The sequence below is a fragment of the Acomys minous genome (assembly GCF_964271855.1).
Source record: "Acomys minous genome assembly, chromosome: 1".
Taxonomy (NCBI): domain Eukaryota; kingdom Metazoa; phylum Chordata; class Mammalia; order Rodentia; family Muridae; genus Acomys; species Acomys minous.
This window is the reverse complement of record NC_140483.1, coordinates 51,225,526-51,235,309: the sequence shown is the minus strand read 5'-3', so window position 1 is coordinate 51,235,309 and position 9,784 is coordinate 51,225,526. Positions and strand designations below refer to the sequence as shown.

At 38.5% G+C, this 9,784-nt stretch overlaps 1 long non-coding RNA gene across 1 annotated transcript; it reads right to left on the bottom strand.

The window, feature by feature from the left end:
- Positions 1 to 240: 240 nt before the first annotated feature.
- LOC311593355 lies at positions 241 to 9,464 on the bottom strand. Its single transcript, XR_014777662.1, has 3 exons — positions 9,338 to 9,464; positions 4,942 to 5,052; positions 241 to 473 (listed from the first exon to the last, which is right to left on the bottom strand). It is a non-coding gene; the product is annotated as an uncharacterized lncRNA (long non-coding RNA).
- Between the last annotated feature and the right edge of the window lie 320 nt (positions 9,465 to 9,784).

Sequence of the window (9,784 nt, the reverse complement as noted above, 5' to 3'; positions counted from 1 at the left end):
TCTCAAAAATTCAGAACTGTGCTAAACTTAATTACCCAAATAGTGCATTAACAAACTTTCAGTTAAGTTTTTATTTAAGCAGATACTTGTAAAGTCATCACCCTGTGTCAGTTCTTAAGTGGAGAGCTCCTCATAATGCTCTCTCTGGCCTCAAACTGCTCAGGGCTATATGCTGAAGTCTTGAGTGAATGCTAAATAAGATGCATACTATTTAGCTTTGCTTTTTTTTACACGAGAAAATCCCTTATTTCATCATTCTGGATAAAGCTGTCGTTCTCAGACGTTTTCACCTGAGGTTTTGCCAGCTGATGCCTTTCAGTCCATTTCAAAGTTGAGCCTGTTTGTGGTCCTAATTTTACCACCCCTGCTCAAGAGGGCGAAACAGGATCTATCCACCTGTGCCATCATCCAAGGCACACAGACCCTTGCTTCCATTTGTGATGAAGGGACTCATTATTTGGGTGGATTTCAGTCTGGAAAAAGAAAATGGTAGAAAACAGTCACCTGCCTTGTGTAGTCTGCAGCCACTTATTTTTGTTATATTTTTGCCATTGAAAAAGCCTTCTTGTAGATCCAATGACCCAAGGAGCCAAATGTATTTATTTCTAGTCTTTAGCCTATAAACTTTACCAGGGAACTAAAACCACTAAATAAGTCATTGCTGAGTGGATAAAGCATATTAACCACTGTATGTGCAAGTCACTCATTTTAAAGAAAATGTTAAAATATAAACCCATGTAAGGTTTCTTTTTCATCTTGGCATTGTCTTTTTCTGTAGTGTTAACATTCTACCAATGCCTGGCCATTAGGCAATAACCTTGCCTGTCGCAGAACAGGACTATGAATTGACACGGAACACACAGAAGGCTCTTGGTTCACAGCACAGATGAATTACATATGGGCACAGTAGGTTTTCATCTTCAGTTGTTTTTGATGTAACTTATATGAAGTAATTCTACTTTTTTTGTTTGTTTGTTTTGCTTTTCGAGACAGGGTTTCTCTGTGTAGTCTTGGCTGTCCTGGACTCACTTTGTAGACCAGGCTGGCCTCGAACTCACAGAGATCTGCCTGCCTCTGCCTCCCGAGTGCTGGGATTAAAGGTGTGCGCCACCACGCCCGGCTAGTAATTCCACTTCTATTAATTGAATACCAGTTTGTAATTGCAAAAAAATGGCTACAGATATTTAGCCAACATTCTGAGTTCTAAGTATAATTTTAATAAAAAGCAAGTATTATTGAAAAAAAGCTAAATTATTAAGCACCTTTATGCCTCTAAATAATTATTCATCGAGTATAACGTAATTCAAACTGTTCAGACAAAGTCCAAAATATGATGTAAGTAGGTTAGAGGGGTTTCGTTGTTGTTGTTGTTTGTTTTGTTTTGTTTTCTCACGTGTCTGTTCCAACAGAATCTGGGGGCAACTTGACAGTCCTGGGACCCAGATTTCTGCCTCTTGCTGCTCTGACCTTTCTAGGATGTGGCCCCAGTGAGTGCTTAAGAGACTGCTGCACCCACCTTAGCTTCAGCTCCATCCGGAGAAGGTAGAGCCAGACAGGAGGGGGCCTCCCTTCCTTCCCAGGAAGGGTCCTGACCTAACGCTCATGCCCTTTATTTCAGCTGCCTTCCATACTGCCCCGGCTTCATAGCAAAGAATAGAGCCTTTATCTGAGGAGCCACGTTCCTAGGTTTATTACTACTGCATAATTTTGGAGGCAGAGTGAATGTTGAAGGGTTATTACTGTGTCAAATATAGTGCCTCAATTCCATTACTTCCAGAAGATACAAGTTCATGGGGATTTAAAAGAAACTATGAGAAAAAGCACAGAATAGACAAATTCTCTCTTGGTTCAAATCTTTCCAAGATCATTTCATGTTTGTTTGCCATACTTTTGACTCATAGATTTATTGTATAAATGTAATCATTCAGATTATGATTTTTTTTTTGTCTCCTCGCTTCTTAGTTATTCTGTCATCTGCTTAGAATCCACTTTACTTGTCTTGGTGAAGAATCCTGTTTATTCGCTTGATGATTAGGGTCACTTTGACATGGGGTTACTGATAACTCCGTGCATCCTGCCATTACTTTCCCTGAGTTCACACCGTCAGTTCTGTGGACACCTCCGTACTCCATCCAGCCTGGCTCCGTGCATGTTGCTGCCTGGTTCTCACCCTGTTTCCGTGCGTCCTGCTGCCTGGTTTCACCCTGGCTCCCCACTCTGCTGCTTGAGCAGGCTAAAGCTTTGAGAGTCCCATATTTGTCAGTGCAGTTTTATGAATCTATACTTGTTCACCTTTTTGCTTTTCTGAGACACATTCTTCCCAAGAAAAGGCACATAATAGACACACTTTTAGACCTTTTGTCTCCCTGCTTATGAAATTCCTATATGCAACTTAACAGGGATTAATGCTTAAGCATGGATTCTGGATTAATGACACTTGTCCCCCAACTTTGAAGAAATTGCTTATTTCCTAGGATCTACTGTACAACGTTCCACCAAGAAACTAGCTATTAATGGCAACTTTCTCCCAACTTCGACAGTTTGCTCTCGGCAGTCTAGTCTAGTGCCTAGGAATCCTGTATCATCTCAGGCTTGTCAACATGACATCCCCTCCCCCCTCTGATGCAACTCCTCCATGGGAAATTCAGACTTACAACACATGGCAGCATCTGCCTTCTTCTGCTTCTTTTGATGCCCACCATATTCTCTACTGTCACATTGCTATATCAGTCTGTTAATAGGATTTTAATGAGGCTTATTACTGAGTACATTCAGACTGGCATCTTATTCTGGGTGTACATACCTGCGCTTAAATTTTTTTGTTAACAATTAGTGCTTTCTAGCCTTTTGGGGTTTTGTCATTGTTGTTCTTGTTGTTGGTGGTGTTTTTTTTTTCTCAGCTTATTCCTGTCTGCCTGCTAATTCTTTCTCTTCAATATCACTATTGGAATTTCTCTAGGTTTTTCTTTTATTTATTTTTATTGTTTTTTAATTACACAAACGTGTATATGTGTATGTATATGAGTGCAGCTGCCTGCAGAGACCAGGGTAGCCATATTTTCCTGGAGCTGGAGATGCAGGAAGTTGTGAGGCACCAGACATGGATGCTGAACACCAAATTCAGAAGAGAAGCATGTGCTCTCTCCCATTGAGTCATCTGTCCAGACGCTCTACGGCTTTTTCTGTGTAAAGGATTACTACGTTTCTGGATATAGCCCTGACCTCTTTGCCTTGTCCTGAGACTGATTCTTCCACAGGAATGGATAATCTGTGGGCTCTGCTAACTCATCAGACCACTTTGGGGATATGGCTAATATGAGAGTATACATTAAAGAAGTCGGCCCCAACTCTGACCTATTTATATCACCAGATAGTAGGGAGGTTGCTCCTAGAGATGACAGGATTGTCTAATTGTCTCTTTCCTCCACCTTCCTGTAACAGCATTGTACAGGTGCTTTTTTTTCTATACTTTTCTGTAACTTTGTATATAGGATTAACTTGCTTAACTGTTACCATACTTTTTTGAGATAATTGTCCCTACAGATGGGAAGTCAAGGCACATAATTAAATACCTTGGCCAATAACTAACACACAAGAAGATTCAGAATAGAAATAAACCAGGGCCTTAACAATTGTCTATGTTGACTTCGTCAAGGCATCAGCAAAAGCTACTCTTTCTGTGTCAAGGTTGCTTCTGTATGGAAAAATGCAAGATGCCACCAATTTCTGTATCCAGGTGGTGAGTGGGCAAAGAGAGGTTAGTTTTAGGGGATACAGAGCAAAAGATTATGTAACAGTTAACATGGAGTCATAATATCTCCTTTCCACTTCTGTCAAAATCAAAGACCATGGCTTCATCATCCTCCCCTTTCAAAATTTACTAGTGTTTAGGGACTCATAGCTATCAATTAAGTTAAACAATAATACAATAAATTTATTAAACAATCTCTGTGTGTCAACCAAAAATCTTAATCCTAATAATTTGAAGGAAAGCCATTTAGAAATGGCACAAGATGAATAATAGCAGCAAATATAATTTGCCTTCACTTTTCCCTTTCATATCTCATATTAAAAATAATAGATAATATAATGCTATGGCATAATCATCCATAATCAAGCACTAACTGTCAAGTTGTGGGAATACAAATTAGAGCTGCAACGTAGAATTCTCCTGCCTTGAACCCCAGCTCAAACAATGTAATTTCTACAGTCAGTAAAGATTAATAATTCATCTTAACAAAGTGAGATATGAAGAATTAGTTAACATTATGTTACCAACTTTCCTGATTATGTATTCTTCCAGGATTACCAGTAATTGTGATTTACTGACCGAGAGGATACGTTTTGTTTTCATGACATTTAGCAGGAATGTATCATTAATCAGCCTTTTGTTTTCCATAAATCTGAAGATTCATTCTAAAGGAGTTTCACAGAAACTCTCAATTACTGAAAGTCATGGTTATGTGACTACAGAATGTTCTGAATATAAATATAATAAATACTATACTTATGGGGATTAATTATTAAATTCATCTAGGAATAATAGGCTTCATAGTGCAAGTAATAACAATTGCACAAAATAATGTTTGGGATCTGGGAGGCATGGAGACCACATTAATATGGGTAAAAATGGTAAAATAACACTGAGTCTGCATATTGTAGTAAAACCACTGTGTGAACTTATAAAAGTAACTGTTTATAAAACTGATGAGAATGACAGATCTTGACCATATATGTCCTTTCTCACCTATTACAGAAATACATGTGCAAAATATTTTCTGATCATAAAATTTATATTTCCAAACATATAAAATTGACAAAGGTGGGACAGGGAAAGATAACACAGCCATATTTTCTCTGTAACAGAGCATAGTGCTGACTTTTCCACTCTCCACTAGCTCAGTGACCTTGACTCAGCTTTCCTTTCAGAACCACCCCTACCTCTGCCCAGTCTGTTCATCTGTGTAATGGAAGCCATACACATGTGGTAGGTAGCTGATCCAGAAAACCTTCACAGGAGGAAGGTCTTCTGCTGTTTTCGTTGTTAAGTATCTTGAATGACAGAAAAAGTTGGTGTTTCTAAGAAGTTTAGAAAGGTTAAAGATTCTAATTTCTTTATATATACTGAAAAAACATAATTCATGGTATCCAAAGGACACGATAAACCTAGAGATAGTTTCTGTAACTGTAAGAGATCACATAAACCAGTAAGATAATAAAGGACAAAAGAGAAGCAGAACAGTAAAATTAAAAATGAATATTAATATGCAGTTTAGAAAGAACACTACCTATGGTAAATACTGCAGCCTGAACATTTATGTCTCTGCAAAATCTTAACTCCAAAGCGGTGGTTTCAGGTGGGGCCTTTGGGGGCTGACAAGATGGCTGAACTGGTGCCATGATTAAGCAGCCCAAGAGGGCTCTTTTACCTCTTTCACATGAGGCCACACAAAGAAGGTGCCATGTGTGAGCCAGAAAACAAATTGTTTCAAATTGAGAATAATTTTGTTGGTATTTTTATCATGGATTCTCCTACTTCTTAAAATGTCAGAAATAAATGTCAGCTGTTAAAAAGATACTCAATTGATAGCATTTTATTTTCTTAATTTTTTGAACATATTTTTATTGAAAAATAAAATAATTCATATTACATCTCATTTTCTATCCCATCCCATGCATCCTCCCATTCTTCCCTCCCTCCCACTTTCACCCCAATCCCCCTTCCCTATGACTGTGACTGAGGGGGACCTCCTCCGCATGAATATGGTGGTAGGGTATCAAGTCTCTTCTTGGTAGTCTGCTATCCTTCCTCTGAGTGACACTGGGCCTCCCCAACAAAAGGACATGGCCAAATATGGGGCACCAGAGATTGTGTGAGAGTCAGTCCCCAGTCTCCACTTAACTGTGGAGAATGTTCTGTCCCTTGGCTAGATCTGGGTAGGGGTTTGATGATGACTGCACGTATTGCCCTTGGTTGGTGCCTTAGATCAAGCAGAACCCCTGGGCTCAGATCTACCCATCATAATGTTCCTCTTATAGGTTTCTAGGACCCTCTGGATCCACCTACTTCCCTATCCCCTATATTTTTCTCTCCTAGAGTCTCAATAGGATGTCCTCACCTCTATCCCACTTTCCTGGTAAGTGAAGGCTTTCATGGGACCTGCCCCTTGGGCTAGTGTCTAGTTATAAGTGAATATATACCATTTGAGTCTCTCTGCTTCTGGGTTAGCTCACTCATTATGATCATTTCTAGTTCAATCCATTTGTCCACAAATTTTGGTAATTCCTTGTTTTTAATAGCTGAGTAGTATTCCATAGTATAAATGTACCACAGTTTCTTTATCCATTCTTCTACTGAGGGACATTTAGGCTGTTTCCATGTTCTGGCTATTATGAATAAGGCTGCTATGAATGAACATGGTTGAGCAAATTTTCTTGTTGTGTGGTGGAGCATCTTCTAGGTATATTCCAAGGATGGAATAGCTAGGTCTTGTGGAAGCCATATTCCCAGTTTTCTGAGATAGCACCAGATAGATTTCCAAAGTGGCTGTACTAGTTTGCATTCTCACCAGCAATGAAAGAGTGTTCCTCTCTCTCCACATCTCACCAGCATGTGTTGTCACTTGAATGTTTGATTTTAGCCATTCTGATGGGTGTAAGATGGAATCTCAGAGTTGTTTTGATTTGCATTTCTCTGATGCCTAGAGATGTTGAGCATTTCTTTAGGTGTGTCTCAGCCATTTGATATTCCTCTGCTGAGAATTCTCTGTTTAATTCTGAGCCCCATTTCTCAATTGGATTATTTGGTTTGGTGGTGTTTAATTTCTTGAGTTCTTTATAAAGTTTGGATATTAGACCTTTGTCAGATGCAGGGTTGGTGAAGATCATTTCCCAGTCTATAGGCTGTCGCTTTGTTCTCTTGACAGTGTCTCCTGCCTTACAGAAGCTTTTCAGCCTCATGAGGTCCCATTTTATTAATTGTTGACCTTAAGGCCTGGGCTGTTGGTGTTCTGTTCAGGAAGTTGTCTCCTGTGCCAATGTGTTGCAGGCTCTTCCCCACTTTTTCTTCTAACTGATTTAGTGTCTCTGGTTTTATATTGAGGTTTTTAATCCATTTGAACTTGAGTTCAAGTATGGGTCCAATTGCTTTTTTCTACATGTAGAAATCCAGTTAGACCATCACCACTTGTTGAAGATGCTATCCTTTTTCCATTGAATAGATTTGGCTTCTTTGTCAAAATCAGGTGACTATATGTGTGTGTGGATTCATATCTGGGTCTTCAATTCGATTCCATTGATCAACCAGCCTATTGCTGTGCCAGTACCATGCTGTTTTAATTACTGTTGTTCTGTAGTACAGCTTTAGAACAGGTATAGAGATTCCTCCTGAGGATCTTTTATTGTATAAGATTGTTTTAGCTATTCTGGGCTTTTTGTCTTTCCATATAAAGTTGAGAATTGACCTTTCAATGCCTTTTAAAAATTGTGTAGGTATTTTGATAGGGATTGCATTGATAGCATTTTAAACTGAAGCTGGATGGATTATGTTCCGATCTGTTTTCTGTTGCCGTGAAAAACAAACCTTGGCTAAAGGTAACCTGAGAGGGGAAGGGTTTATTTCATCTTACAGTTCCACGTAACAATTTATTATTGAGGGAAACCAAGACAGGAACTCAAAGCAGGACCCTGGAGACAAGAACTGAAACAGAAAGAAATGCTTGATTGTTCTTGATGGCTTGCTCAGCCTGTTTTCTTATACAACCTAGCACCACTTGCCCGGGAGTGGCACCACTCACAGTGAGCTGGATCCTCCCACGTCAGTCATTAATCAAGAAAATAATCAAGAAAATGTCCCACAGACTTGACTTGATCCTCAGCATCATTATCACTATCCTCCTCCTCCTCCTCTTTTTCCTCTTCTAAGCAGAACAGATTATAACATTGGACATATACAATAAAAATACATGGTTTCTCTAACAGAGAATATTGTCAATTAAAAACCTAGAAGGCTGCTGCTTTCAACTTCATCAACACAAAAATGATGTTCTGTTTCAACAATTCCTCTCCCAGGAATTTAGTCTTTGGACCTACTTTTGTAATTTCCCCAGAATATACAAATATAGTTATTGAAGAAAGTATTAGAAATATCAAAAAGAAGAAATGGTAGTAACAAGCAGTGCTCTCATTACCAGAAGCCTGGCTATAGTATAGAGTATGCATGTAATATAACAGAAGAACCATAGAGACTAAGCTATATTTAAAACAATGTAAAAATAATTATAACACTATGACACATATGGAGTGTAGAGCATTCGGAGTCTTCTGAACCAAATCAGGATTTCATTGTCTATTTGCTTAAAAATTCTTCATACTTTTGAGTGAAGTTTTTCTTTGCTCAAGTCAAAGACAGTTTTTTTTGTTTTAATGTAAAAGATCCTTATTAAGTACAGTGAAATGTGACCAAAATATTATAGTGCAGACATTCCTGGCAGAGTTATCTACTGAAAAACTAAATATCTAATGACAGAGAATGTATAGAATCAATTGTGACTTTTCCACTTAAGGAAAGATCCTGTAGCCATCAACATGAATCCATAAGGAGTTTCACTGCTCATAGAGAATGCTGACTAGGCATGCACCTTAAAAGAAATGCATGATTCACCACTGAGACACACCTGCTTTTAGGGAGGAATGAGTATGAGGCTGACTGAACATCATCGTCTGGAAAAAGTCATTCAAATATGAAACTGAAAATAAAACATGGTTCCAACCTTGCAAAACATTATGAATAAGGATTAAAAGAAAACAATCCTGCATCATGAATGAGCATCTCCAAGCAAAGGCATTGTAGGCAAATATTCAAGCTACTTGCTATCTACTTAATTTTAAATCTGAAAAGCTATCACAAGCTATTTAGATTAGTTATCTAGATATTCCTAATTCAGTCATGCATAGTCTAATTGTATACACTGAACCTTATGTTGTGGGACTCACATGGACTTCAGAATGAATGCTTAGTTAGACAATCAACGAGTTATTAAAAATATATCCACAATGGGAACAGATTTGATATTTGCATTTGTACATTGTATTGGAACCATGTAATTGCTACTATGTACCTAAAATTTATTTTAAATCGGCCTCATACTCAAATATATTTCATGTTTTTGTCAACTCTTAATTTTTAAAATAAAAGCCTACCAATTTATTTCCCTATAAGGTAAAATATATGTACCAATGGACTTAAAATATATAAACAGCTTTGCAATTAATTATATATTATTTATCTCTAATAAAAAGTATAGTTAACATAATTCTAATAACACCAGTCACCCACCCATCCATGGGCTAGCTCCCTGGGCAATTAACGAATCGAACATTTCCTTTCCAGGGCACTTCCTTTTCTAACACTTGTTGACTTTTTTTCTTCTACACGATGGTCAGGATGAATGACCCTTAATCCCTCAGAAGTGCTTATGGTTGTAGATTACAGAGGGTGGGGCTTTCACATTGCATCGCTCACAGGCAAACGTAGCCATGCACACATGTAGACTATGAGCTATCCGTCAGTCCTGCGGCAGAACAGCTTCCTCTAGCAACTCAAGCGAGGGAACCAAGTTCAACCCATTTCACCAACCATCCTGGCATCTTTAGTGTTAGGATGTGCGGCTAATTGAATTAGTGAGTGTTTATTCTGCAGCACAACTACGTTCTACTAGTGGAAGAAAAGGGAAAAGAAGTAGAAGGCAGAGAGGGATATGGTAGGTAGAGGGAAGGGAGGGGA